This window comes from Triplophysa rosa, linkage group LG22 (assembly GCF_024868665.1).
Source record: "Triplophysa rosa linkage group LG22, Trosa_1v2, whole genome shotgun sequence".
Classification (NCBI taxonomy): domain Eukaryota; kingdom Metazoa; phylum Chordata; class Actinopteri; order Cypriniformes; family Nemacheilidae; genus Triplophysa; species Triplophysa rosa.
In genome coordinates this window covers 20,149,312-20,155,311 of record NC_079911.1, presented here as the reverse complement: position 1 = coordinate 20,155,311, position 6,000 = coordinate 20,149,312, and the positions used below count along the sequence as shown (strand labels likewise).

The following is a 6,000-nucleotide window of genomic DNA, read 5'->3' as shown; positions in this document are numbered from 1 at the left end:
GTGCGTGTTGTGTGTGTGGAGTGTTTTGTGTGTGGGTGTGTCTGTCTTCTGTGTTTTCAACCTTTTCTTGTTTTTGCAGGTACAACTTTGATTGTTTTGCTTGTAGTCAATGTGTCTCATGTACAGCTGCTTTGTAACAATGAAAATTGTAAAAGCGCTATATAAATAAAGTTGAGTTGAGTTGAGTTGAGTTGAGTCTCACAAGCGACGTTCTTGCTCAATGAGATACTTTCGACTTCGTACTTAGCTGCGCAGACCGACCAGCTCACGTCACACTACCGCGAGATCGATCAGGAAGCACTTGCCTAGAAACGATGTCGCAGTATCTTGATGTCATAACCCGATTGCTTTGCGCAGGTGATGCATGGAGTCGAGCACACCCCTGACCGAGAACACTTTGTTCCACTTGACAAAGTAGTTCTCCTGAGTTTTGGTAGATTTTTCTTATATCACATAATTAAATGTTCTTTTGTTGAAAATGTTTAATGTTTAAATGACAGCTATGATTTAAATCAAATAAATAAATCAAACTACAGAGGAGTTTCTCTATCGGCGGAAGGATATCTTTGGCAGAGCAGTGGAGCGCTGGTTTATCGAGTCGGGACAGGAAATAATCAAAAATAAGAAGGTAAAATTCATATTTTCTTAAGCATGTTTTTGTTATCCGTGTTATCAAGCACCGGGAACCCTGTTTTGACCGTCATTTTCCTTTGCATTTTGTAAGCCTGCCATTTTTCCACCTGAGGTAAAATTGAATTGACTTTACCACAGCCTTTGACGAGTGACACTAATTTACGATATTTAACCATTTAATGCCATTCTTTTTTCAATTCCTCAGACGTCTAAAGCTCAAAAGGATGATGTCAGAAACGATGTAACATTAGGACATAAATTGTAATCTGTTCTGAGACCAGATTTATGCAGCCCGCGCTATCGTTGTTATCTGTTATTGTGAGGTGATGCATTTTTTAATTGTTTGACATTAAATTGATAGCATGTAGATTACTCATTTGTGCTGTAAACTATGTGATGCTGGACATATCAAATAACTGTGTTTGTGTTCTTCTGTTACAGGTGTGGACTGAAACCACTGGAGCACGAGACAGGGGTGGAAAAAGAGCCCTTAACGCAGTCTGGCACAAAACATCAGACTGTCAGCAGTTTAAGCTTTCAAAATATTTTTCGTTCAGTTGAGTTTAAAGTACCCTTTCTAATCTGAAATCTATCAAACTATTTTTAATGAATTTAACATTTAAGACTGTTTTTAAGGTTGAGTTAAATATTCTGTGTTAAGGATCAGAAAATTATAATAAATTTGATATTGAACATCCATGTGTTTTTCATTTTCAGAATGCACCAATTATGTTCATGATGTACAGGCAAATTATAAAGTAGTAGATTATTCATTTTGAAGACTAACATCTAAGAAAGCAACATCCAAATGCTGCAGTTATCATTTAATCAGTAAAAATTGCATTGTATTTGGTAGAGCATAAGAATGGAAAAGGTCAATTACAATTTAGCAATAACAAAAATTGTACTGTCCAGGTAGGAAACCTCAAAAAACATCATCTAGAACCACTCAAGTATACACTATGCAGGGATCCTCCATTAAACATACAGGGCCTTATGGTTTAATCCACATGGGCTTTATAAGGTGGGACCAATATGGGCCTTATGCATGTTGCCCACTTGGGTCCCACATGGGCCCCACTCAGATTCTGCGTAGGATTCATATGGGCTAATTCACATAGGGCCGACATGGAACCCGTGGACAAACCCACTTGGGGCCCATGCCTCAAGCCCATATGGGGCCTACATTGGCCCCCCCAAAAAAATGTTGGCTGGGACCATGTCTGCGTATTCTAAAGTCTCTGTTTTCGTCCATTTACACAGAAACGCAACCAAGGAGTTTTTTAACTAAACGGGGTCTGCAGCGTTTCCAAAAGTCTCCGAGTCGAAAACTCCAGAGTAGTGTAAACGCCAGGCTTAACCGTATCAAGAGTTATGCGTTTTTAAAGGAAAGCGCAGTGGTGTAATCGCCGCCTAAGATCTATGAATATAATATATGCCCGCCAACTCGTTAAAATGTATAAACATGCCGTTATTTCACCAACTGTACAGCGAATGCGTTTGGGAGACATTGAAATGAATAGGCTTCAGTGCAGTGTTTGGAACTATTGGTCACTCCGTGACACGAGTTACTTCCATTCCATTCTTCCAACGGACGTCTATGGGAGTGTTGCAACTCTGTTTTTCAATGGCTCTGGCACCTATGTTTCAGCCATTTTGAATCATCTGCCACACACAGGCTTTTCTCTAAAATGCAGTTACGCCCTTTTGGCACCAACTGGCTTAAGTTCAGTGATAAGTCTTTTGGCTTCTAATGAATAACTCCAAATTGATTAAGATTTCACTTGTGTCATTTTGGCAGTAGAAAAAGCTCATAGAGGGCTTTCATTTGATATATATATCTCCATTTCACCCAAAATGTCACTTACGCCCTTCTGGTCCTCACCCCTTGATATACACTATATGGATATTGGGACGCCCCTTTTTTTAAACATGTTTATCTATTCCATTAATTCCAATCGAAACAACTAATAATGCTATACCCTACAATACCATATTAAAGAATTTAGCTTCTATCTTTGGGTGGAAAGGGTGTTTTTCTGTTCTGAAATGACTGTAGCACTGTATACAAGTCATTGATGGGTTTGGCTCAAAGGTGTTTAGCTGGGTTCAGGTCTGGGCTTTATGCACATCAGTAAAGTTCTTTCGCACTAGACTGAATCTCTTTTGAACCTTGCTTAGTGCACAGACAAATTGTCATGTTGGGATAGAAAAGGGCCATGTCCAAACTGTTGCTATACAATTAGAAGCGTACAATTCTCTTGAATATTATTATATGCTGTAGCATTAAGATTTGTACTCATTCATAACTGTTGCCTTAATAAACACGTCAGAGAAACAGAGAATAACCTGTATATCCGTATATGTAATTTCTGAACAAAAATATTATTTTGATTTCATTTAATTATTATTTGAGCTATGTGACGTTTGTTGTTACAGTGCCTACAGCCTTCACCTATTTTTCCTCACAAAGAAAGTCAAAAGCCATTTCCATATTTATAGTCCTTGAGTGCTATGAATAAATCACAGACAGCTAATGGCCTTTGTGCGTTGTAGTAAAACATGTTTTAATGAGCTTCATTAAGTTTCCCAATTTGTGGCTGGAAATGCCAGGAGTAATTCTTTTTTATCTGTCCCATAATGTGTTTTTTCCACTATACTTCTTCTGTTACTGTCATTCCAAGGGGGGATATTAACTCTATTGATCAAAAAGTAACATTTTGAAAGCGGTCTGAGATGATTGTAGCAACCCAGCAAACACAGAACGTTCCCCTAACGTTAGTTTTTGGTTCCCTTTTGGTTCTTTTTTGGGAACCAAAAAAGAACGTTCTTTTCAGGTTTTATTTTTTTGCAACTAGAAAATAACGTCCCCAGAACGTTGCAGGCTGGTTTTTTTAAAAATAACCAGAAAATAACGTTCCCTGGTGGTTATATTTATTGGTTATTTTTTGCAACCAGAAAGTAACCAGAAAATAACGTTACCTGATGGTTCTCTTTTGGTTATTATTTTGCAACCAGAAAATAACGTTCCCTGATGGTTCTTTTTTGGTTCTTTTTTAATGGTAAACAGTCAAAACTGGTAAACGTCAGTGACACGTGCAATACAGAAATCACATTAACATATGTTATACTGACCAAATGAAATTATTAAATATGCCCTTTAATGGCTGAAAATAATAAACTAGTTAAGCTAAATGAAAAAACAATCATATATATCCATGTGTATTTCTTTAGTGTGGTTGTCTGTTACAGTATGCGTGTACGCTCGAGCACGTGCATTCTCCACTCTGCCGCGCACTCCCGTCATTTAAAAATTAACGGTCATTTCGTTTTACCTCACCCACTAACTTAGTTTAGCAGTTTATTCATTTTATTTTTTATTTAAAAACGTACAGATTTGAGAGTAAACTTATATTTTCGTGATTTTCTATTGATTTGACACATCTAAATCAACAGACCATGATGAAAGGACTGAAACTCAGGGCTTTTGATTGTTATATCTAAAGACGGAGCTGCGCTACTCTTCTGTGGTGAGACAAGAATATTGTTAGCCTGAAGATAATTAAATGTTTATTCTTCTGTCAATAAAAATCTGCTTTAAAAATTGTGCTGAAGTCATTGGTCATTTTATTTCAATATCTATAGGTCTGATGTTGAGGTAGGTCTACACACAGTGTGGTTTTATTAGAAATGATACACTGTGCCGTTTAAATCGAAAATTAGGCTACTTAAGTAATGAAAAAGCAATTATTAGGCTAAAAGAATAATCTAATGCATTGATTTCATCCTCCATATTGTGTGGGATGATGTATTTTACTTATTTTAATTAGATTAAACAAGCGATGGATAAAAACACAGCATGGATGTATACTGACGTGTAGTGAGGCCAAACGGACCCGAGAAAAATATTTTATGCTATAACGTTCAGGGAACGTTCCCAGAACGTTATGGGGACCAGAAACGAACGTTCTATTTCCGTAAAGAAAACTTTCCTGGAGAACCAAAAATTGTTAGCTGGGAATCTGCTCTATCATTTTGCTCATCTCTTCACTCCAAATGTCATTCTGCGGAGCCCGTCTGGTCACCCCTCGGAGAAAAAAAAAACAAGACCCGCAAATCCGTGGCCACAGTTTTGTAATTCGTTCCCTCAGTTTAAAAATCCGTACTCAACAGATTCTAAAACTGTTCCCACAGTTTACAAAACCGTGCTTTCGGATTAATAAACTGTACCCACGAGTTTACAATCCGTGCTTTCGGTTTTGTAAACCGTCCCCTCAGTTTTTGAAATCTGTACCCACAAATTCATAATCTGTGCCCACGCTTTCGCAATCCGTTCGCACAGTTTTGCAAACTGTAGCCTACTCGCGGAATTGAAGCCTCTGTCTGTCATCACAACACACACATGCCACAACACAACACAACACAACACAACACACAACATCACATCATCACACAACATGACATTACACATCACATCATCACACAACACAACACACAACATCACATCATCACACAACATGACGTTACACATCACATCTTCACATCATCACACAACATGATGTTACACATCACATCATCACACAACACAACACACACATGCCACAACACAACACAACACAACACACAACATCACATCATCACACAACATGACATTACACATCACATCATCACACAACACAACACACAACATCACATCATCACACAACATGACGTTACACATCACATCTTCACATCATCACACAACATGATGTTACACATCACATCATCACACAACACAACACACACATGCCACAACACAACACAACACAACACACAACATCACATCATCACACAACATGACATTACACATCACATCATCACACAACACAACACAACACAACACACAAATTATGACACTACTTAAACTTCATGAATTGACAAAAAAAACAGAAGCTGAAAGAATGTTGTTATTCCGTTCAGTTTTGTTAGTGTTCAGATATGATTCACTTCACCTGTAAACACTTTACAAACAAAAGATTTTCATCAGATATCATCAACTGTTGCTATAGTGACCGCTTCAGATGCTGACGACCATCTGCTGTCTGTTTCACTAGCGTGTCATCTATCTGTTCCTATCCAAACATATCAGACCCCAACATACACAAAGCCTGTGGCCACATCACATGCATGAACTTCTTACACTGGTCTTACATGTCCATCTTATTATTCTAAGAAGCAGACTTAACTTGTGACCACATTATAGTCATAACAACGTTCACAATAAATGAAGGAAAAACAGCTGAAAGCGCTTGGCTTACAGAACATGATGAATGAATGAATGAATACACGACTCATCAACTCATCATCCATCAGAACAACATCTGAGCA

At 37.9% G+C, this 6,000-nt stretch overlaps 1 protein-coding gene across 1 annotated transcript in view; it reads right to left on the bottom strand.

Annotated features, from left to right (window-relative positions):
• The window catches only part of mctp1b (multiple C2 domains, transmembrane 1b), a 29,647-nt gene that overhangs the window by 14,935 nt on the left and 8,712 nt on the right, over positions 1-6,000 (bottom strand). The gene's annotated exons all lie outside the window — the stretch shown is intronic.